Here is a 26,667-nt window from a genome sequence, read left to right on the forward strand (position 1 = left end):
CCATATATAAAAAGGTGACTTAGCATCCCAAGTAGTAAGAAAATTGGAGACAATGTCAAAGGCAGAGTAACCTTGGCCCTCAGATCACTATGCTGTCAGGAGTCTTAAGTACTATTCCTCGGAAGTGTTGTCTGACTGATATTTCAACGTGCATTCATCTCCATGATAAACTTCCAATTGATCCTTTTTAATGGATAAATCTTTATGTATTCAGAACTCATTGGTGACACCAATCATTATGACTTTATGTGACTCAGAAGACCTTATCTGGAATATTTTCATCAAATAGTGTCATTTCCTTTCTTGCATAAGTAAACTATACCTTGAATGAATTGCAATATTTTTTCAATATCAAATGGAATAACTAAAAGTTTAAAGAGAAATCCCAAACAACTGTGTCTGAATCTTCCAAGTTCAATTTATTCATTTCGTAGTTGAACCTGAGATATGTGGGACAAGTTGTCATGATATCAATGCATTCTTCACTAGAGGATGCCTGGTTAAGTTAGCAGAAATTTATCTCTTTAACACTTCCTTTCTAGAAGCAACAGCTTCTCTCAAGGAAACCATAATTCTTAGAGATAGTGTTATAGACTCCCTCCATAATATCTCTCATCTGTATCCTTTCTTTTTCATCTATATTCACAACCTTAGATCAATCTTTCATCATCTCTTTTCTGGATTAATATTGCATCTGGAATCATCTCTAATAGTCCTGATATCTTGCCAATGGACCCAAATGGCTCCAGAGGAGAGAATGAGATTGATCACTTTGCACAGTCCTACTACACTTAAATTCAGTTCACTTGCAAGTCATGGCATCATCTTCTTGATGCTGTGGTACTCTTCATGAATGAAAGGCAAACAACACAACTCTGGTTCAAATACATTTTTTACTATAGAAGACATGTGGTAATATCCTTGTCCTGATCAGTAAATTTCAATGACCCCTTATTGATGCTAGAACCAAATACAAACTCTTCTGTTTTTAAAGTTTTTTGGCAATTTGACCCCGACCTATCATTGTTCTGCTCAATTGCCTAGACAAGCATATCTATTGCAACTCATTACTACTGCCATCCATTTTCCATCAACAAAATATATATTCTGAAATTTTATTAGCTTGTCACTTCTCCCTCTTAGCTTTGCTTATTTCCTCCAAAACACTGCTCAAATGCAGTCTTCTACAAGAATAGTATCTGATCACTAAATTACCTTGTGTTCTCTCTGCCACAATCATCTTACATTAATCTTGCATCTATTTGGCAAATTTTGGTTAAAAGTCATTTAGCTGAAAAGGAGCCCTAATTAATCCTTTTTTAAGGCACTCCCCTCCCCTGCAGAAGAAGACAAAGCCATTTTTTCCCCCAGATCTGCTTGTTTAAAACCTTTGATTCATCCTCCATTCTCAGAAGACCGATGACATAAAGAGGGTGCTGCATGTATTTGCAAGTTATTGTATTTTAATGAAACAGACCTGTGCAAAGACTTCAGTCTCACTCTTTCCTTCAGAGTCCAATGATTCCCTGGAGGAGTCCAGGAGCAAAACAGGTCAAGGCAACTGGGATGGCAGTGGAGATGCAATGGAGACCTTGGTCTTTTTAAGCTAAGGTTTTTCCTCAGGTCTCAATTTGTCTGAGGCAAGATAGATTTAGTAATTAAAGGCTTGTTTGGATTGAGGTTAAATTTGGCCTAGGTTGCCTTCACAAAAGAATCGATCTGGAACTTTTCTTTCTTCTCCAGCCCCACCTAGGGAAGTATAGGATTATTTAAATCAGGAGGAAAAGTCAATCAAGAGGCAAATTTCCCTAGATCAAGAACTTTAAAAAGTGTTCAGTTTTAACTTACTGATAAGATAACTCTGTCACTAAATCATTGCCTACTTATTTGTGTCTAAATGAACCCTGGACTCTATAGATTCATTCAAACCTTTTCTTCTTTTAACAGTATAGAATATACAATAGATTACTTTTTTGTTTGTTGTAAATTTCCAGCAATCTCTGTCTCTGTCCCTCTCTTTTCTTTGTGCAAATGAAATGAAATGTCAAACTTAACTTTTATTTTAATACTAGTTTTTAGAGATTATTAGGTAAAAATATAAAATAGATTTTAAATAAAAAATATGAATATGGAAATGAATTCATTTTCCTCTAGGGAAGAGAAATCTTAAAGGAAAATGGGTGTAGGGTTGGGGACAGAATGGAATCATTCTAATACACTGACTTCTTTGGCAAGTTCAACATTCAGTATCTATCTGCCCAGATATTCTTCATAGATCTGAAGTCTGATGATGAACTCATTCTGGTAGTTTTGTCTTTTATTTCACATAATCTGCTCTTCTTGATTTGGGCTGGTTTCTGTCTCTTACAATCCATTTATTATCTTCCTTTGTTTTATCGGTGGTAGCAAAAGTCTAGGATGAATGGAATCAGGTTAAGATTTCTCAAAAAATCTGAGATGGAGTGTGGGTCACATCGTAGGCCTAAGCTTCAGGAAGTTGGCTGATGCCTATTCTTAGAGGGCCATAAGGCAGAATAGGTCAGACCCTAGGTCTAAATTTTAGGAAGTTACATGTCCCACAGGAAATAAATAGCATTGTTAACTATTGGTAGATGGCTACTTCTTTTTCAGTCTATCCAACAAATTCAATCTTTTGCTATTTAACCAATTCACTGTTTCCAGCTCCAGATCAGACACATTGCTGAGTGATGGGAGCTGAAAGGCTCTGTGACTGCTCAGCTGTGTGTTTAAACCTCTCCTTGCAAGGACCAAATAAATGCTTCCTATTTGTTTCTGAAGATGCTACTGACAAATTTAAGTATGAGGCTCTAGCATCCATGCAACACAAGGATGTTGTGTCAATGATAAAGGGGATAAGGTTAGGGGCCATTCAATTTCTCTCTTGAATTTTGGGTTTGTAATACTTTCTGATTTAATTAACAGCCAGTAATCATTTGTTATGCTTACCCTATGCACCAAGCCACATGCAAAGTACTAAGATTATAAATACACAAAAAGAAAGATGATCCTTGTTCTTGAGGAGTTGGAGGAAGACAACAAACAAATTCAGGAGGTGAAGTTAACATAGAAAAAAGGAAACTGAGGTGAAAGAAGGATGCAGTGACAGGATTTCTCTATACCCCTTATTTATCTCTCTGCCAGGACTTTGTCACTAGGGAGTCAGTCTTCCTTAGGAAAAGCTGACCCCTGCAATGCCAACAATAAACTCCTTTTTTTTGCCACTTAAATTATTTGGTTTCGTGAATTCTTTCATGTTAAATCTCTGCACTGACCAGAAAGGATTCCCACAACTCTCTTCCCCAAGACGAACCCCATCATTTGGTTCCCTGATGACTGGGATCCCCGAAAATCTGGACAAGGTAAAGTCTCTTCTTGTTGTTTTATTCTATAGCTGGACACCCAAATATCCGGGAAGATTTGAGTCCTCTGAGCAGTATCCTCTCAAGGATACCTGATATAAGAATACCTGAATTCTCTGACAAAAGGCCCCTTTACTCAAGGAGCATTTTGTCATCTCTCCATCTCTAGAGGTGTCTAGAGATGGATAAGGAGCTATAGAATCAGGGAAACTAAGGCTTTTTGGCAAAAATGGGACAAAACACCTCTGTTTCTAAAAATCTTTCTTTAGGTAAAAACAAATTTGGCTTGAACAATCTCAAACCTAAAAAGCTTAAATTAAAATAGCATTATAGGATGCTGCTTAAAATTTACTGGAAGGAAATCAAATGCCCTCCTTCCAGCCCCATAGGAACAAGCAAGCCTCCCTATCAGAAGGCTCCTAAATCCCTTTCAGAACAGGACTTTATCTCTTTAACTCTATCTCTCTCACCTGAACTAAATCCTGGGACTAGCTCTATTTCCTTCTCCTCTGGGCAATTTCGGCCTCCAGGGAAAAACGCTCAGAGTAGAGGTGCCTCTTTCAATGTCAAATCCCTCCCAGACTGAGGCTAGGAATCCCAGAGATTCGTGCTCTAGGTGTCATGGAAACTATCAGAGGAGACTCCCCATTCCTTGTCCTAAATGCAAGCAGGAAAAGCACTGGAGGGATTGCCTCTCCACTGATTGCCCAATACCTGTCAGCCCAATACCTGTGGCTGGTAAGAGGGAGGGGACTTCTCCTTCACTCTGTTTCTGAAACTGATCACTCTTACCCCTCTCCCCACAGTATGGGAACCTAAGAGCTGTCTCAAGAGCCCCCAGTCTGCCTCACCAGCTTGATTTAATGGTGAGATTGAGGACCCAATCTCTCTTCTCAGACCTCCAGAGAAATTTTTTTTTTAAGAATGAACTTTTAGTTAGTCAATTAAGAGATTGGGGTGCATTCTTATCTTAATCTGAAGCCCTGGGCCATGCCCATCCTCCAGACCTTGCCTCACAAGAGCAGCTGTGTACTTCCCTAAATTGACCGTCCTACCTTAATGCAGTGGCTGCCACAGCCCTTTTAATTGAAGAAGTCTCAAACTTTAGTTTAGCCATTAACCCCCTGGGTTCAGAACATTTAAAAACCAAAGGACAGCAGTGGTTTGTTGGGAGGCTTAATAGATATCAGGGTCTCTACCTGACCTGACTGTCTGGATGTGTCACACTTTAATCCTACCAATATGACTCAACTGGGAGAAGCCTTTTCTTGTTTCATTCTATAGCTGGACACTCAAATACCTGGGAAGATTTTAGTCCTCGGAGTTCCAGGCTCCAGTAGTATTCTCTCAGAGATGCCTGGTATGAGAATACCTGTATTCTCTGACAAAAGGCCTCCTTAATCAGGAAGCACTTTTGTCATCTCTTCATCTCCAGAGAAGTCTAGAGAAGGATGAGGCACTATAGAATCAGGGAAACTAAGGTTTAGTTATCAGGGTTTCCTACCTGACCTGACTCTCTGGGTGCATCACACCCTTAATACTGCCACCCTGTTCTGTGACTCTAACCAACCAGGAGAAATTAGCTTTACTGAAAATGGAAAAAAAAAAGTTGGGTTATTCTTAATGTCACCCTAGACTCTAGGCTACTTAACACTTTTATTAAGGATGAGAACTCTTTTGCTCCTAGCATTTTCTCTCCTACTTTTCTTGATTGGCAGATATTCTTTATGCCCCATTATAGGGGGTTCCAAACTGCTTTTGGTTTTGTTATCAGCATTCTTAAAGCAGTCCACAGATGGAACCTAATGCATTTTTTGCAAAAAGCCCCATTTCCAAACTTTACCATCTCAACCCAGGATGACACCCCACTTTTAATCTGCTCCTGAGATTTGTTTCCTCTAGGCCTCAAGCTGTGAATTTTCAATCATTCCTCCAGCATTGAGATCATGGGATGACTGACTGGGACACACAGCACTCCTTAGATACCCTGCTACTGTCCTCCCCTCCTAGCATGAAGCCCCAAGGGAACTTAGGGACATTTCTATGACTCTTGCCAGTTTGAAACAGTTACAGAAGAGACCTTTGCCTCTTTACCCCAAATGAATTGAGGGGTGACTGCTTGAAAAAGGGAAAATGATGGAGGGAACCCTGAAAGTGTTCTGATTTTGGAGGGAGAGAAACTCTCCTTGAACTCTTGAGAAGCTTTCAACTGACAGAGATCACCCTTCCAGGCAGTTAAGTGGTTTCATTAAGATTAGTCCACAACCACTCCCTACTTTGCTCAAACTTATCTCATTCAGCTGGAGATCTGGACCTGATATCTCTATTGAGTTGAAGATTAGTCCAGGACCACTCCTATTTAGCTTGAACTTAAGTAGTCTTATTCAATTGGAAATCTAGGTCTAGGGGCAGTGACAACATTGCATTCAACTGTAACTTCAGTCTCAGATTTCCTATGTAAAGGGAAATTTGGGGGCTCATTTCTTTTTTTTTTTTTAATAGCTTTTTATTTACAAAACATATTGTTGGGTAATTTTTCAGCATTGACCCTTACAAAACATTCTGTTACAACTTTTCCCCTCCTTCTTCTCATCTCCTCCTCTAGATGGCAGGTAGTCCAATACATGTTAAATATGTTAAAGTATATATTAAATCCAATATATGTATACATATTTTTACAGTTATATTGCTATATAAGAAAAATCAGATCTAGAAAGAAAGAAAAAAAATTGGAGAAGGAAAACAGGAATGTAAGCAAACAATAACAGAAAGAGTGGAAATGCTATATTATGGTTCACACTCATTTCCTATAGTTCTCTCTTTGGGTGTAGCTGGTTCTCTTCCTTATTGAACAATTGGAACTGGTTTGAATCATTTCATTGTTGAATTAATTTATAATTATATAATAATATATTATATAATAAATAATACAATAATATATTATTTATTATATTATATTATATCTAATATATAACATAATAAATAATAATTTATAACAATAATAATAATAAAATAAGAAGTAATAATACTTCTTGCCATGTATAATAATCTCCTGGTTCTGTTCATTTCACTCAGCATCAATTCATGTAAGTCTCTCCAGGCCTCTCTGAAACCATCTCATTGGTCATTTCTTACAGAACAATAATATTCCATAACATTCATATAACACACTTTACTCAGCCATTCTCCAATTCATGGACATCCATTCAATTTCCAGTTTCTTGCCACTACAAAAAGGGCTGCCACAAACATTTTTGCACATGTGGGTCCCTCTTTCCCTTCTTTAAGATCTCTTTAGGATGTAAGTAAGGGGCTCATTTCTTTGCAGAGGCCTAAAGTAGGAATCATGTCATGCCAAGGGACCAGAGTTTCCCTTTGGCACAGCTGCCCACATTCTCTTCTTGGCGTTAACCCCTTTATCTCTCAGCCAGGATTTCTCTGCTAGGATCTTTATCTCTCTGTCAGGACCTTGCCACTGAAGAAGTCAGTCTCCTAGCAAAAGCTGACTTCTCAGTTCTATTAAATTTCCTTTTGTCAGTCTACTATTTTGGGTTCATGAATTCTTTCACATTAGACCTGCACCAACCAAAGAGGGGCTCCCACAAATCTCTGCACTGCCACTAATGTCATCATTTGGTTACCTGACTGGGAATGACTTCATCATTTGGTTCCATAACCACATCAACATGACAAAAAGATCAGCCAGAGAAATCCCTAAATAGTGAAACTAAATGAGAAATGAGGAGATTTCTGAGTTGGGCTCTCTCCTTAAATGGAGGTTTAGAGATGAAGTAGAGATGAAACGGAATGCTAAAATCTTGAAGAAGGATAAGGTTATCTCAATAATGAGTTTCCTGAGTCATGATATAAAAATTAGAGAAGTCCAAAAGTGAATTTGTCAGATGAAAAATGGATCCTTAAAAGAGTAGGAGTTGAGATTTCCATAGATGAATACCAGGTTATACCTATAGAAAGAAGTACATATTGTCTCCTCTATAGAATATAATTTCATTGAGAAAAGGAATATTCTTATATTTTTGTCTTTCTATACCTAGAATCTAGTTTTAGTGTCTGGTACATAGTAGATACTTGGCAAAAGTTTTTCTCATTGACTGTTTCACAGCTTTTACCCTGAATGAATTAGAATTCTAAACTTCTCAAACCAGTAAGAAGATAGCTAACATGATGTACTCCTCCTTCTCCATAGAAATTCAGGAAATAAGTGTAGTTCTTGGAAGAATAAAGGAAAAGAGGTACTGAGAATCAGTCCAAAGAGATTAATTGTTGCTTATAAGAAGGGTTACATATGGGGATATGATATTTGACATGGTTCCCTATGAAAATCAACTCTACAATTAATCTAGAAAACTTAGCATTATAGATGCTCATGTTTAAATCATAAAGACTAGAATTTGAAAGTCTGGAAAGTACTTTGAACTCAGAGCAAACATATATTCATAGGGATAATCTTAACAAATTGGTTAGTTAAAACCATGATCACAGAAGATGATGAGATACAGACTATTCATCCCTAATAGTTGTGTTCAAAAGTTTAAAACATGTTTCTCAAAAGAACAATGCTAAATTATTAATAATTGTATGGAAGAATGTTCCAAATTTTTGATAATAATGAAAATACACACCAAAACAACTCTGATATTTCATTTCACATATTGAAAACTGTCAATTGATAACAAAACCAGCAGAAAGCATATGATTATCACAAAATAGGTTTAAAAAAATACAGCACATGTCATATTATAAACAGTAAAGAGTCTTCTAGGAATGAAGAAAATTTCTCTAAATTGACAAGCAGTACCTATCTAAAACTATCACTAAGCATTGTCTGTGATGGGTAAGTTGGAAGCCTTCCTAATAATGGCAGCAGTGAAAAAAAAAAGTGTTCTTTTGTCTTTCTATACCTATACCATTATTATCATTATTCAATATTGTACTAGAAATGTTTGCTGTAGGAATGAGAAGGGGAAAAAAAAAATTACAATGGTCAATGAGGGAACAAAACTATCACTCTTTCAGATATGACAATATACTTAGAGAGCCCTAAACTATCAAGTAAAACATTCAATGAAATAATTAACAGTTTTAGAAAAGTAGTAGAATAAAAGACAAATTCACATAAATCATCAGCATTTCTATATATTACTAATGAATCCTAGTAGCAAGAGATAGAGAAATTTCATTTGAAATATCTATAAAAAATTAAAAAAAATTAAGAAGTCACCTGCCAAATCAAACCCAAAAACTATATGAACACAAATTAAGTCAGATCTAAACAATTGGAAAATATCAATTTTTATTAGGCCAAGTCAATATAGTCAAATTTACAATTCTGCCTAAACTATTTGATTTATTTAGTCATACCAATAAAACTATTGAAAAATATCTGATAGAACTAGGGGAAAAAAAAACAGTAATATTCATGTAGAAGAACAAAAAGTCAAGAATATCAAGGGAATTAATGGAAAAATATATAACACAAGGTGGCATAGCAATTCACAATTTCAAACTATATTGTAAAGCAATAATAATTGAAATTATTTGTGATTGGCTAACAAATAGAATGGTAGGTTAGTAGAATAGATTTAGTACATAAGACACAGTAGTCAATGACCACAGTTTTGATAAATTGAAAGACCCCTACTTTGGGGATAAGAACTAGCTATTTAACAAAAATTGCTAGTAAAACTGGAAAACAATGACACAGTTAAGTATAGACTAATATTTCTCGCATTATATATTAAGATAAATTCAAAATGGGTCTATGATTTAGATATGAATGGTGTCATCATAGTCAAATTAGAAGAGCAAGGAATAGTCTACCTGCCAGATCTATGGGAAGGGAAAGAATTCATGACCAAACAAGAGATACAGAACACTACAAAATTCAAGACAGATAATTTTTATTTATTGAATTTTAAAAAAAGTTGTACAAACAAAACAAATGCAACCAAGATTAGAGGGAAAGCAGAAAGGTGGGAAATAATCTTTACAGCACGTGCCTCAGATAAAGGTCTCATTTCTCAAATAAATAGAAAACTGAGTTAAATTTATAAAAATGCAAGCCATTCCTATATCGATAAATGACCAAAGGATATGAAGAGTTTTCAGATGAAAAAAAATCAAAGCTCTCTACAGACATATAAAGAAGTGCTCTAAATCAGTTTTGATTGTGGAAATGAAAATTAAGTTAACAATGAGATATAATCTCACACCTGTCAGATTAGCTAAAATGACAAAACAGGAAAGTAATAAATGTCAAAAAGGATATGGAGAAACTGGGACACTAATGCATTGTTAATGGACTTTGGAACTAATCCAACCATCCTAGAGAGCAGCTTGGAACTCTGCTATATAGCAACTAAACTGTCCATACTCTTAGACCCAACAATACACAGTAATAGATTTTTCAGAAAGATGATAAAAAGGTGGAAACAAGTTATGATATATAAATATAATGGAATACTATTGTGCAATAAGAAATCATGAACAGGCAGATTATGGGGGGGGAGACTAGAAAAGCTTGGATGAACTGAAGCAAAGTAAAATATGAAAAATCAAGAAAATATTTTACGTAATATCAGCAACATTGTGTAATGATCAACTATTAATGATTCAGCTGTTTTCAGCAATACATGACCAAAGATAAGTATAAAGAACTCACACACACACACACACACACACACACACACACACAATGCTATTTACATCTAGATAAATAACTGATAGACTCTGAATGCAGAGTGAAGCATATTTTTTTTTCATTTACTTTATTCTTGTGTTTTTTTTTTCTTTTTGTTCTGGTTTTTCTTTCAAAATTATGACTAATATGGAAATGTGTTTTATGTGACACCATATGTATTAACTATATTAAACTGTGTATCATCTCAGAAGAAGAGAGAGGGAAGGAATAGGAAAAATTTTGGAAAATTTTGGAGTCATAAAAAGGAATGCTAAAATTTTTCTTGACATGTAACTGGGGAAAAATAAAATACTATTAAAAATTGTGAGTTGATAAAAAATGGAAAATGATAATAGTCAATCTTGAAAGGATTGTTGGAAGATAAGAACACTGGAGTATTATTGGTAAACTTTATAATCATTTTGGAAATCAATTTGGAATTTTTCAAATAGTACAATTGAAATGACAATATATTTTGATCCCAAATTCACATTATCAGGCTTATTCTCAAAGAATGTCATTGATAAGAAGAAAATCTTAAAGCATCAAAATATTTATAGTAGTATATTTTTTGTGAGTAACAAAGACTTGGAAACATAGTGGATAGTCTTTATTTGAGAAACAGCAAATTGTGGCATGTGATTATAATGAAATATTACTATGCTGTAAGAATACTCAATGTGATTAAATAGAGAGAAACATGAAAAGAGTTGCATGGACTAATGCAAAGTAAAGTAAGTAGAGACATGAAAATAATATGATGATTACAATAATATAAATGGAAATAACAAGCAGAAAAGAATTGAAAATGAATGTTGAAAGATTACAAAGAACAGGCATGACTTAAAAGAGAAGATGGGAGAACGCATTGTCAATCCATCCCTTTGTAGAGATAGAAGTTCCAAAGGTATACTATATTATATTTTCAGACTTTTTTTTGCTACCACTTGATTTATTCTCCTTCTTCTTCTCTCTCTCCTCCTTCCCTCCTTTTTCTTTGTCTCTGTGTCTGTCTCTATCTCTTTCTCTGTCTCTGTTGCTCTCCTTCTCTCACTTATTCTGGTTCTTGCTTTTACTTTCACTCTGTGTGTGTGTGTGTGTGTGTGTGTGTGTGTGTCTGTTGATCTGTCTTGATTTTATTAATAGTATACATAATGGTTTGCTAGGAAAGGAAAGAAAAATTAAATCAATAAAACATTTTTTTAAAAAAAATGTAAATTCCATTTATGATTAGATATGTCCTTTGATGTTGCTAGAGGTAAATGGAGGTTGGAAGACTTGAGTAAGGCTATTTAGTTGGTGTCAGAGGTAGGATTTAAACACAACTTTTCCAACTCTCTCCACTTCATTTTGCTTCCATTTGAGGTGGAGGTGGAGTGGGTGGAGGCATATAAGTGATGGTGATGGTGGATTTTTTTAGATAATAAAAGGTTGAATCTGATTCAAAGTGCACCAGTATTCTAGAAGCATTTGAAAAAATCATATATATCGGGAGCAGTCAAAGTCATTTGTGTATAGATACTTCCTTCCCACCATTGGAATTTTTTTTTCCTTCTTTAAAGAAAGGGATGAAAAAAGCACATTTTGTCTCTAAAGGGAGAAAAAAAAAATTATTCCACTATGGCATTTATGGTTCAGTCTTGAAATAAGAAGATATGCTGTTCCTTATACCTGGGCATGAAAGAAGACCGAGGATGAAAGAGGATACCTTTCTACTTTTGCAACAGTTAGTTGGTGAAAATAGACGAGTTCTTTTTTAATTTTAGCTTCAGTTTTTTTCAGCTGCAAAATGAGACAAGAATAGATGATGTATAAGTATCGCTTCTAATTTTAATATTCTCTAATTCTGTGATTTTGAGTTTTTGAATACTTCTATATTTACTGCTTTTGTATCTATTTTAAAGTTTCTTGAAAAAGAAACCACTCCTCAACACCTATATATTTATAGTTTGCCTAACTGGCACAAAGGAAAGAATAATAAAAGTAGGCTTGACATTATTATAATCATTATTAAATAAAGACTTAGGAAAATAGTGAGGGTGTATTAGTGATTTAAGCTATGTAAATTTATGCAAATAACCATGTATATTTTATAAATCTCTGCCTCTAGAGAATTTTCCAAATAGTCATCTGATTTTTCCCCATTTAGTCATTTGATTTTTCTTCATTTAAGGATTTACTAGTTCTAAGGCTCATGTTAAAGCAGTTTGGCCCAAACAGAACATTGTTTTCACAGTGACAACCTGATTTTATAATTAAGTTTTTCAAATAAATAAGTATGCATTTTTGTTTCAAGAACCAGATTTTATCCCAAGGTCTTTCCTTTATCCTCTCTCTTTTTCTCTCTGATTCTGTGTCTGTGTGTTTTTTTTTTTTTTTCATTCGTTTTTCTTTTTATTTCTCTTTTTTTTTTTTTTTTATGGAGAAAAGTAGGTACAGATATAGATATCTCTATGTATAAAGTCTACTGATTTATATATTCCACCAAAAATAATACTCCTGCTTACTGGAGGAAGTTATTTTAGAACTGAGACTACTTTTTTATTCATTGCTTTGAATCTAACAAAAAATGTGGCAGAATAAAGGTTTTCATATTGATCTTTCCTTAGGGCATATATCTAGCATTTGGACCAAAGACTGAACATTTTAATTACATTTTTTAAGCATAGATTGCTTTTAAAAGCATCCATACCTTACAAATCCATCAACAGTATATTATTATGTCTTTCCAAAACCCCTTTATCATTGACCATTTTTTGCCCTTTATGCCAGATTATTGAATGTGAGGCAAAATCTCAGAGTTGTTTTGATTTTCATTTCTTATTAAAAGAAAGTTTATGTGTCCATAAAAATTTTCTCATTCCTTTGTTCATAAACTTCTTTTATTTTATTGTTTTCCTGTTACATGTAAAAATAGTTTTCAACATTCATTTTTATTTTATTTAATAATTATAACTTTATTGACAGAACCCATGCCTGGGTAATTTTTTACAACATTATCCCTTGCACTCACTTCTGTTCCGACTTTTTCCCTCCCTCTCTCCACTCCCTCCTCCAGATGGCAAGCAGTCCTATACATGTTAAATATGTCACAGTATTTCCTAGATACAATATATATGTGCAGAAACAAACAGTTCTCTTGTTGTACAGGTAGAGTTGGATTCAGAAGGTAAAAATAACCTGGGAAGAAAAACAAAAATGCAAACAGTTTACATTCATTTTCCAGTGTTCTTTCTTTGGGTGTAGCTGCTTCTCTCTATCATTGATCAATTGAAACTGAGTTAGATCTTCTCTGTCAAAGGAATCCACTTCCATCAGAATACATCCTCATACAGTATCATTGTTGAAGTATATAATGATCTGGTTCTGCTCATTTCACTCAGCATCAGTTTATGTGAGCCTCCCCAAGCCTCTTTCAACATTAATTTTTAATAAACTTTTCAATTTCAATTTTTATCTCTTCCTCCATTTCATCCCACCTCCCCAAAATGTCAAGGGATATGATATAGGTTATATATGTGAATTTATGAAAATATATTTCCACATTAGTCATGATGTGGAAAAAAAAAAGGAATAAACAAGAAAGAAAGAAAAAATCAAAGTGGTATGCCTCAATCTGCATTCAGAATCCATAGTTTTTTTGGTCTGGATATGTATGGCATTTTCCATCATGAGTCTTGGATTATTGTATTGCTGAGAAAAACTAAGTCAATTATATTTGATCATTACACAATGTTGCTGTTACTGGGAATATTATCCTCCTGGTTCTGCTCACTTCACTCAGCATTAGTTCATGTAAGTCTTTCAGGGTTTTGTTTTGTTTTTTTTCTCTGAAATCTATCTACTCAAAAATTTTTATAATGCAGTAGTATTCTATTACATTCTTATGCAGAGATTGATTCAGCAGTTCTCCAATTGATGGGCATACACTCAATTTCTTACTATTTTGCCAACATGAAAAGGACTGCTATAAATTGCACATGGAGCTCCATTTCTTTCTTTCTTTCTTTTTTTTTTTTTTTAAGATTTCTAATAGTTGTATTGCTGAGTGAAAGAATATGCACCTTTTGATGGCTATTCGTACATAGTTGCAAACTGATCTTTAGGATGGTTGGATCTGATTACAATTCCATCAACAATGCATTCTTATTCCAATTTTTCCACATCTTCAACATTTATCATTTTGTTTTTCTGTCATATTAGTTAATCTGATAGATATGAGGTGGTACCTCAGAGTTTTTTTTTTTTTTAATTTGCATTTTTCTAATCAATAGTGATTTAAGGAATAATTTCTTCATCTGGAATCTGCTTATTCATATCCTTTGACTATTTATCAATTACGGAATGGTTTTGATTCTTAAAAATTGCCTCAGTTTTCTATGTAGTAGAAAAATGATGCCTTTATCAGAAATGCTGTAAAAATTGCTCCTCATCTTTCTACTCTCCTCCTAGTTTTGATTGCATTGGTTTGTTTCAGCAAAAACTTTTTTTTTTAATTTAATGTAATCGAAATTATTAATGTTGCATTTCATAATTTTGTCTGTCTCTTGTTTGGTCAAAATATTTGATAGGTAAACAGTTTGTTATTCTACTAATTTGCTTCTGGTATGATTATGTCTAAATCAAGTACCTGTTTTGACTTTTTCTCAGTGTGGTTTGAGATATTGATTTATATCTAATATCAACCACACTATTTTTACAGTTTTCTTTGAAGTTTTTAGCAAATAGTGAGTTCTTATCCCAGAAGATAGAGTATGTAGGTTTAACAGTTGATTATCATACTCACTTAATACTGTGTCTTAAGTATTTAATCCATTTCCCTGACCACCACTTTATACCTTAGCCAGTTCCAACAAGCTTGGATATTTGATACCCTTCTTTATAATATAATTTGAGATCTATCATAGCCAGGACACCTTTCATTGCATTTTTTCCCCCTTGAACTCCCTCATTATTCTTGATCTTTTATTCTTCAGGTAAATTTTTCTTTTTTTTTCTACTTAAAGTTTATTTATTTAATATTTTCCCCAGTAACATTTAAAACAATTTTTGCATTTGTTTTTACATGTTTTAAAAGCTCTTTATTTTCAAAATACATGCAAAGATAGCTTTCAATATTCATCCTTGCAAAACGTTGTGATCCAAATTTTCTTCCTCCCTTCCCCCAACCTTTTCCCCTAGATAGCAAATTATGCAATATATGTTAAACATATGAAATTTTTCTACAAATATTTCCACATTTATCATACTGCACAAAAAAAAAAAATCAGGTTAAAGAGGGGAAAAGGAGAAAGAAAAAATAAAAGTAAGCAAACAGCATAAAAGGTGAATAAACTATGTTGTGATCCATTCAGCCCCCATAATTCTCTTTTTGGATGTAAATGTCTCTCTCCATCACATATCTATTGTAATTAGCTTCAATCATCTCATTGTTGAAAAGACACAAGTCCATCAATTGATCATCACATAACCTTATTGTTGATGGGTATAATATTCTCTTGGTTCTATTCACTTCACTTAGCATTCATCCATGTAAGTTTCTCCAGGCCTTTCTGAAATCATACTTCTGATTAGTTCTTACAGAACAATAATATTCCAGAACATTCATATAATGTGACTTATTCAGTACACAACTGATGGCCATCCACCCAGTTTCCAGTGCCTTGTCACTACAAAAAAGGGTTGCTATAAACATTTTTGTACACATGGGTTCTTTTCCTGTTTTTATAAACTCTTTGGGATACAGACCCACTAAAGACACTGCTGGACCAAAGGGTATATATATTTGGTTGTAAATTTTACACAGTTTATTGCTTACCTTGTAATGTCTGCATTAGTTTTGTAGGTACAAAAACTTTTAATAAAATCAAAATTATTCATTTTGTATTCCATAATGTACTTTGTTTCTTCTTTGACCACAAATTCCTTCCTTCTCTACAGATCTGAGAAGTAGACTATCCTTTGTTCTACTTTGCTTGTAGTATCACTCTTTATGTCTAAATCATTAGCCCATTTTGACTTTATCTTGATATAGATTATTAAGTGTGGATCAATGCCTATTTTCAGCCACACCAATTTCCAATTTTCCCAGGATTTTTTGTCAAATAGTGAGTTCTTATCCCAAAACCTGGTATCTTTGGGCTTGTCAAACATCAGATTGCTGTAATAATTGACTATTGTATCTTGTGACCCTAACCCATTCCACTAATCCATTACTCTATTTCTTAGCGAGTACCAAATGGTTTTGATGACTACTGTTTTTTTAGGTCTGGTACAGACAGGCCACCTTCATTTGCATTTTTTTCCATTAATTCCCTTGAAATTCTTCACTTTTTGTTCTTCCAGATGAACTTTGTTATTATTTTTTTCTATCTCTGTAAAGCAGTTTCTTGCCAGTTTGATTATTGGTATGGTACTGAATAAGTAGATTAATTTAGATAGAATTGTCATTTTTATTTTATTAGCTCAGCCTACCAATGAGCACTTGATATACTTCCAATTGATTAGATCTGACTTTATTTGTGTTTTGTAATTGAACAATTTCTTGAAAGATGATGTCCAGCAAAATAAGTAATAACCTATAGCAATCTAGTGTTTGATACTTTTCAAGACTGAGCTTATTTCATATATCTCTCATTTCAGGTTCATTTTTTTTTTCATTTTTGAGAATGTTCTACAGTAGTAGATCATTTATTGAACTATGCAAAATGATTACTGTGCATGCACTTTCAAAAAACTCTTAATTTTGTGACATGGCAGAACTTTATTTTAAAATAAAATTGATTCTCTGTCTGTCTCCCTCTTTCTCTCTCTTCTGTTTCATATTTTATAACATATTGGTGTTATCAATCAAATCAATCAAACTGTTTTCTCATCAGATTTCTATATTAAATTTAAAATGCTGACTTGTATTTTAGACAATTCATCTCTTTTCATTACCTAGTTTTCTTACTGTGACACTTACAAAAGCATCTTAAGGACAGAAAGTACTGTTTTACTTCTAATTCTATACAGAAATGATGAGCTAAACATTTGAGGTAATTTCTTAAAGTGTAATATATAAATTTTAAAATAGAAACTATTTATTGATATTCAGTAAAATTTTATTTAGCAATAACTTAATCACTACTTCATTGTTTCCTTATAATTATGCTATTTACCTTTTTCAGATTTCTATTTCAGGTATTTGTAAGCCAAATAACTGGTTTATCTCTGTTTTTAGGAATACCTAAGCTGCCTCTAGTTTTGAACATTCATTTTTTTCTTTCAAATTTTGTTTATTTATTTATTTGGTTGGTTGGTTTTGCTAATTATATTTCAGATATGTCATTTCAAGTCTCTGCTGAAACTTTATTACTTTGGAATGTATTACTCCATCTCCTTCTGTAATTTCTTATAATTGAAAAATAATTCTACATTATTTTATTTGGCTTTCTTTCATATTTGAAGGTCTCCCTCCTCGATGTAGTGCAAAATGTTTATCACTGAAATCGTTAATTTTCACCACTCTATGTTTTACAGTTTCAAAAGGAGAGGATGCTTAGTTTTCTTTAGTACTGAGCTCTGGATTTTTTTTTTCCCTCAATAAATGGTTTACTCTTTTCATTTAAAAATATTAGGAAGTTTTAAAAAATATTTTTCTATATTACAGTACTTTTAAAAATGTCATATTCTTCTAGGACTCATCTTGACATTTATATAATTCATGTATTCTTTTAGCATTTTGTTTTACTTTCTTTTTCAATTTTTTTTTCCCTTTACTTTAGTATTTTGGTTTTCCATATCTATTGACCACTTTTTCTCTTTATTAGAGAGATGCTCTGCTATAATTTCAATTTTTCTTATTCTAAGTCTTCATAATTTTAAATTCTGCTTTGAAAACCATATTTCTTACAATAATAGTTTGGATTTCTGACCAAAATAACATAACTTTTTTTTTCTTTTATGAGTTCTACTTTAAATTATTTCAAAGGTTGTCCAAATTATCAATTTTCCTGGTGGGGTTGGGGGAAACAAAAAATTAGGGGAACATTATAGATACCTGCCTTTCATAAGATAACAGTAGATCACTTACCTTTATGTGACAGTTATAGATGGTCTAGCAGAAAGAAAATAAAATTTCGGGATTGAAATCTAGATTCATATACTAATTATGCAAAGCTGAAAAAACCTTTTAAATTTCTATCTTCCTAAGTTTTCTGATCTGTAAAATAAGGGCAATAATAGCATCTGTCTCCCAGGTTAAAACAAAGGGAAAAAGTTGATTAGTTGCATGTCATCCTAATTCTATCCACTTTCACATTATACAAATAATTTCAACTCCCCTCCACATTTTTATGGAGAGATGTTTTGTGTAGAGATGACATATTTTCTTTTAAAAATAAATTCATTAGAAGACTTCCAGGAATGGAGTGAAGATGGCAAAATGAAGCCTGGAAGCTTCTTGAATTTTCCCAGTTTACCTTAAAAAAACCACATGAAACCACATCTCTGAACAGAGTATGACTTAAGGGAACCACTCTCCAGATCAAGATAGTTTAAAATGACTTCAAAAAAGGTCAGTCTTATTGGGGTGAAAGGGTTGTTCAGTCTAGCTCAGAGGGTGATTGGGAAAGCCAGTGAGTGGGTATAAATAACAGCAGATAAGCAAATCAAACTTTCAGTTCTAAGTAGCAGAGCAGACCAGTGGGGCAGCCTTCAGTTCTAGTTCAGAAAGCAAATTGCTAGTCCAGGCAAGTGATCTATTTCCTGGCGAGACCAGATAAAGCTGTTCCCTTCTGGGAGCAATATACCAAATACAAGAGTCCACTGTGCTCAAAGTCAAGGCTCAGAGCTGCAAAAGAAGCTTGGAACAGAGCTCTCTCTACCTAGGAGAAGAATATGTCTTATAAATCACAAAATGGGGAGAAAGGAAGGAAGGAAGAAAGGAAGGAAGGAAGGAAAGAAGGAAGAAAGGAAAGAAGGAAGGAAGGAAGGAAGGAAGGAAGGAAGGAAGGAAGGAAGGAAGGAAGGAAGGAAGGAAGGAAGGAAGGAAGGAAGAAAAAAAGAAAGAGGAAGGGAGGAAGGAAGGAAGGAAGAAAATAACATTAACCATAAAAAGCTACTATGATGATAGGGAAAACCAAAACACCTACTCAGAAGAGGACAAAATGCCTATGGAAAGTCTAAAGAGTGATATGAATTGATCTAAAGATTAAAACGCCTTCTTGGAAGCACTTATAAAGGATTTTAAAAGGCAAATAAAAGAGGTAGAAGAAAAAATGAGAAAATAGATGAGGGGTATACAAGAAAGAATCAACAGCTTGGAAAAGTAAGGAAAAGATTTGACTCTAGAAATCAGTTTATTAAAAACACACAATTGGCCAAATGTAAAAAAAAAAAAAAAAAAAAAAAGAAGGCTTTGAAAAAAACAATACCTTGAAACGGAGAATTAATCAAATAATAAAAGAAATACAAAAGCTATTTGAGGAAAATCACATATTAAAAACTAGAACTAGGGAAACTAAAGCTGATGACTCTATGAGACATCAAGGATCAGTCAAACAAAAGAGAAGAAATGAAAAAAATGGAAGAAAATGTAAAATAACTCATTGGAAAAAAAATAAACACCTGACCTGGGAAATAAAGCCAGGAGAGAAATTTTAAAAATTATTGGACTACACAAAGGCCATGACCAGAAAAAAAACTTGGATAGCATTCTTCAAGGGATTATCAAAGAAAACTGCCTTGATATCATACAATCAGAGGGCAAAAGAATCATTGAAAAAATTTACTTAACACCTTGAGATAGAGATCCCACAAGGAAAAGAAACATTGTTGCAAAACTCTAGGACTATATTCTACAAAAGAAAAAAAGAAAGAAAAGAAAAGAAAAGAAAAAAACAATCCAAGTATTGAAGAACTGTAATGAGTATTACCCAGGATCTGGCAGCTTATATTATAAATGATCAGAGAACTTGGAACACCATATTCCAGAAGGCAAAGGATTTGGGATTACAATCAAGAATCAGCTACCCAGAAAGAATGAGCATCATCTTGCAGGAGAGGAAATGGATCTTCAATGAGGAAGTTAGAAGGGCCATACATAGATAGATCTGAGGTGATCTTAGTAAAGAAAAAAGACATTAAGGGGTGGGAAAGGATTATAATGGTAGAAAAGGAAAGGGAAAGTAAAATAGGATAAATTAGAACACATGAAGTAGCAAAAAACAAACAAACAAACTAACACAAAAATTAAAAAAAAAAAAAAAAACTATTACAACACAGGAAGGAAGAGGAGGAAATAAGCATTGTCTGAAACGTGATCTCATCAGTTTTACCTAAAAGAGGGAATGACATTCACTCAGTTGATTATCGAAATTTATCTTATGGAGGGAGAATTTTCCATCAGTAAAATGGAAATTGGAGCAATAATTAGGAGTTATTTTGCCCAACTATATGCTAATAAATTTGATAATCTAAGTGAAATGGATGAATACTTACAAAAATAGAGATTGCTCAAATTAACAGAAAAGGAAATAAATTATATAAATAGTCCTATTTTAGAAAAATAAATAGTCCCATTTTAGAAAAATAAATAGAACAACTATTAATCAACTCACTAAGAAAAAATCTTCAAGACCAGATGGATATACATATGATTTCTACCAAACAATTAAAGAACAATTAATTCCAATATTATGAAATTATTTGAAAAAAAAAAAAAAAACAGGGAACGAAGGCGTTCCGACAAATTCCTCTTATGACAAAGATATGATGTTGATACCTAAACCAGGCAGGGAGAAAAGAGAAGGAAAATTATATATCAGTTTCCCTAATGAATATTGATACAAAAATCTGTCCCCAGGATAATACACCATGACAAAGTAGGATTTTATACCAGGAATGCAGGACTGGTTCAATATTAGGAAAACTAATAGCATAATTGATTATATCAACAACCAAACTAAGAAAAACTATAAGATTATCTCAACAGATCCAAAAAAATCATTTGACAAAATCCAATACCCATTCCTATTAAAATACAAGAGAGTTTAAGAATAAATGGATTTTTCCTTAAAATAATTCAGTAGCACCTATTTAAAACTGTCAGCGAGCAGCATATATGAGGAAAAACTAGAACCATTCCAAATATGATTGAGGGGAAACAAGATTGCTCACTATCACCCACTATGCAATATTATATTAGAAATATTAGCTTTGGCAATTACAAAAGAAAAAGAGATTAAAGGAATTAGCATAGGTAATAAGGAAACCAAATTATCACTCTTTGCAGATGATATGATGGTATATTTAGAAAATCCTAGAGAATCAAATTAAAAACTACGAGAAACAATTCTCAACTTTAGCAAAGTTGCAGGATATAAAATAAATTCACAGAAATCACCAGCATTTTTATATATTACCAAAAAAGTCCGGCAGCAAGAGCTACAAAGAAAAATTCCATTTAAAATAAGTGTGGATAACAAACTATTTGAGAGTCTATCTGCCAAGGCAAAGTTAGGAACTATATCAACATAAATACAAAGCACTTTTCATGCAAATAAAGTCATATCTAGTTAATTGGAAAAATAACAAGTGCTCATGTATAGGTCAAGGGAATATAATAAAAATGACAATACTACCTAAATTAATCTATTTATTCAATGCCATACCAATTAAATTCCCAAGAAATTGTTTTATAGATGTACAAAAATTGTTAACGAAGTTCACCTGAAAGAACTAAAGATCAAGAATCTCATGAGAATTAATGAAAAAAACGCAAATGGAGGTGGCTTGTACCAGACCTAAAACTATATTATAAAGCAGTGGTCATCATAATCATTTGGTACTGGTTAAGAAATAGAGTAGTCGATCAGTGGAATAAGTTAGGTTCACTGGAAAAATAATCATTGACTATAGTAACCTAGTGTACAACAAGCCCAAAGATCCCAGTTTTTGGGATAATACTCAGTAATTGACAAAAACTGCTGGGAAAATTGGAAACTAGTATTGCTGAAAATAGGCATTGACCCACACCTAACACTGTATAACAAGATAAGTTCAAAATGGGTTCATGATTTACACAAAAAGAGTAATATTATAAGCAAATTAGAAGAACAAAGGATAGTTTACCTCTCAGGTCTGTGGAGAATGAATTTGTGGCCAAAGAAGAACTGAAGTTCATTATTGAACACAAAATAGATAACTTTGATTATATTAAATTAAAAAGGTTTTGTACAAACAAAACCAGTGCAGACAGAATTAGAAGTCAAGCAAAAATCTGGGTCTGGGGGGGGGGGGATTTTACACTTAAGGGTTTTGCTAACTAGGCATTGACCCACACTTAACACTGTACACCAAAATAAGGTCAAAATGGGTTCATTACCTAGGCATAAAGAATGAAATTATAAATAAATTAGAAGAACATAGGATAGTTTACCTCTCAGACCTGTGGAGGAAGAAGGAATTTATGACCAAAGAAGTAGTAGAGATAATTTATTGATCACAAAATAGAAAATTTTGATTATATCAAATTGAAAAGTTTTTGTACAAACAAAACTAATCAGACAAGATTAGAAGAAAAGCAATAAACTGAGTCAAAGGTTCTGATAAAGGCCTCATTTCCAAAATATATGGAGAATTGACTCTAATTTATAAGAAATCAAGCCATACTCCAATTGATAAATGGTCAAAGGATATAAACAGAAAATTCTCAGATGAAGAAATTGAACCTATTTCTACCCATTTGAAAAGATGCTCTATGTCATTATTAATCAGAGAAATGCAAATTAAGACAACTCTACACACCTGTCAGATTGGCTAGAATAACAGGGAAAGATAATGTGGAATGTTGGAGGGGACACTGATACATTGTTGGTGGAATTGTGAACACATCCAGCCATTCTGGAGAGCAATTTGGAACTATGCTCAAAAAATTATCAAACTGTGCATATACTTTGATTTATCAGTGTTACTACTGGACTTATATCCCAAAGAGATCTTAAAGAAGGGAAAGGGACCTGTATGTACAAAAATGATTGTGGCAGCCCTCTTTGTAGTGGCCAGAAATTGAAAACTGAGTAGATGTCCCTTAATTGAAGAATAGCTGAATAAATTGTGGCATATGAATATTATGGAATATTACTGTTCTATAAGAAATGACCAGCAGGATGATTTCAGAAAGGCCTGGAGAGACTTACACAAACTGATATTGAATGAAATGAGCAGGACCAGGAGATTATATACCTCAACAACACTATATGATGATCAATTCTGATGGTCATGGCCCTCTTCAACAATGAGATGAAACAAATCATTTTCAATAGAACAGTAATGAATTGAACCAGTTATATGCAGTGAAAGAACTCAGGGAAATGACTGTGAACCACCACATGGAATCCCCAATCCTTCTATTTTTGTCTGCCTGCATTTTTGATTTCCTTCACAGGTTAATTGTACACTATTTCAAAGTCCAATTCTTTTTGTGCAACAAAATAACTATATGGACATGTATACATATATTGTATTTAACATATACTTTAACATATTTAACATGTATTGGCCTACCTGCCATCTGGGGATGGGGATGGTGAAAAAGAGGGGAAGAATTGGAACAAAAGGTTTTGCAACTGTCAATGCTGAAAAATTACCCATGCAGATATCTTGTATATATTCTTAGAGAAGTTAGCCAGTTACAGAAAGAAACAGACAGAAAAACTGTACTAGTAGGGGATCTCAACCTCCCCCTCTCAGAAGAAACTAGGGATTTTAATAGAAAACTTAGATATGACAGACCTCTGGAAAAAATTCAATAGGAAAAAGTAGAAAGGAATATACCTTTTTCTTAGCAATACATGGCACCTATACAACACTTTGATCATATATTAAGGTATAGAAATCTCACAATCAAATGCAGAAAGGCAGAAATGATAAATGCTTCCTTCTCAAATCATGTTGCAATAAAAATTATATTCAATAAAGGGCCAGAAAAAGATAAATAATCTAATTCTAAAGAATGTGTGGTTCAAACAACAAATCATAAAACAATTATTTCATCCAAAAGAATGACAATAATGAGATAATATATGAAAACATATAGAATATAGCCAAAGCAGTTCTTAGGGGAAATCTTACATCTCTAAATACTTAAAGAAATAAAATAGAGAAAGAGAAGATCAATGAATTGGGCATACAACTAAAAATTCTACAAAAAGAACAAATTAAAAATTCCCAATTAAATACCAAATAAGAAATTCTGAAAGTCAAAGGAGACATTAATAAAAATGAAAGTAAGAAAAATTATTGAAGTAATTCATAAAACTAAGAATTGGTTTTATGAAAAAAATACATAAATCTTTGGTTAACTCGATTAGAAAAAGGAAAGAAAAATAAAGCAAATTATCAGGATCAAAACTGAAGAGGATGAACTTACTACCAATGAATAATAAATTAAAGCAATAATTAGGAGCTATTTCACCCAACAAATCTGACAATCTAACTGAAATGGCATAATATTTACAAAAATATAAACTGTCCAAATTAACAAAAGAGGAAATAAATAAATAACCCCATGTTAGAAAAAATAAAGAAATTTAACAAGCCATTAATGAATTCTTTAAGAAAAAAATCTCCAGAGCCAAATAGATTTACAAACCCAAGATTTCTACCCAAGATTTAAAGAACAATTAATTCCAATATTCTATAAACTATTTGGAAAAATAGGCAAAGAAGGAGTTCTGCCAAATTCTTTCTATGACACAAATATGGTACTGATATCTTAATCAGGAAGAGCCAAAACAAAGAAATAAAATAATATACTAATCCCCATGATGGATATTGGTGCAAAAATTTAAATAAAATATTAGCAATGAGATTACAACTACTTATCAGCAAGATAAGTGGAATTTATACCAGGAATGCAGGACTGGTTCAACATCACTAAAACTATTGTCATGACTGGCTACAAAATAACAAAACTAACAATTCATATGATAATTTCAAAAGATGCAGAATAAGTTTTTTTTTAATTTCATTTATTTATTATTATAGCTTTCTATTTTCCAAATGCTTGCAAAGATAATCTTCAACATTCATTCTTGCAAAACTTTGTGTTCCAAATTTTGTCCCTCCCTTTCCATCTTCCCCTCCCCAGTCAACAAGCAATTTAATATAGGTTAAATATATGTAATTCTAGACATATTTCCATATTTGTCATTTTGCACAAGAAAAAACAGATTGAAAGGGTAAAAAATAAGAAAAAAAAAAAAAAGCAAGCAAGCAGCAACAAAAAAAGGTGAAAAGATCATGTTGTGATCTATAATGGCTTTCTCTGTCTACAGCCTATTAGAATTGTCCTGAATTACCACCTTGTTGAAAAGATCCAAGTCCATTTGAATTGATTGTCAAATAATCTTGCTGTTGCTGTGTACAATTTTCTTTTGGTTCTACTCATTTCACTTAGCCATTAGTTCATGTAAGCCTTTCCAAGTGTTTCTGAAATCATCCTGCTGATCATTTCTTATAGAACAATAATATTGCATTTCATCCATATACCATAACTTACTCAACCATTTCCCAACTGATGGGCATCAACTCAGTTTCCAGTTCCTTGCCACTACGAAAAGAATTGCCATAAATATTTTTGCACATGTAGGTCCTTTTCCCATTTTAGTTATCTCTTTGGGGTATACTTGCAGAAAAATCTTTTGACAAATTATAGCACCTATTCCTATTAAAAACAATAGAGTGCAGAAGGGAAAAGAGAGTTTTTCTAAAAATGATAAGCAGCATCTATCTAAAATCATCAGCAAGCATTAAAACATTCTCAATAAGATCGGGGTGAAACAAGGGTACTCATTATCATCACTATTATTCAATATTGAATTAGAGCAATATTGTACTTAGTAATAAGAAAAGAAAAAGAAATTAAAGGAATTAGAGTAGGCAAAGAGGAGCTAAAATGATCACTCTTTGAAGATAATATGATGGTATATTTAGAGAATCCTAGAGAATCATCCAAAAATCTACTTGAAACACTTAACTGCTTTAGCAAAGTTGCACTATATAAAATAAACCCACCACATAAAATAAAATAAAATACATTTATAAAATAAAATAAATCATCAGTATTCTATATGTTGTTGATAAAACTTAGTAGCAAGAGATAAAGAAATTCCATTTAAAATAGCTGTTGACAGATAAAATATTTAAGGGTCTATCTGCCAAGACAAAGCCAAGAACTATATGAACCTAGTTTCAAAACGACTTTGACACAAATAAAGTCAGATTCAAACATTTGAAAAAATATTGATTGCTTGTGGGTAGGCTGAGTTAATATAATAAAAATGACAATTCTACCTAAATTAGTGTACTTTTTCAGTGCCAAACTGCTAAAAATTATTTTATACAGTTAGAAAAAAAATAAAATTTATCTGGAAGAACAAAAGCTCAAGAATAACAAGTTCATTAATGGGAAAAAAATACAAATGATGGTGGCTTAGCCACACCAGACCTAAAATATAAATCAACACATGCCATGTTCAATTTTTTTCTTCTGTTTTTTTCTCATTTTTTTTTCCTTTTTTTTCCTGATTTTTCTCTCCCAAC

Source organism: Sarcophilus harrisii, chromosome 4, assembly GCF_902635505.1.
Source record: "Sarcophilus harrisii chromosome 4, mSarHar1.11, whole genome shotgun sequence".
Lineage (NCBI taxonomy): Eukaryota > Metazoa > Chordata > Mammalia > Dasyuromorphia > Dasyuridae > Sarcophilus > Sarcophilus harrisii.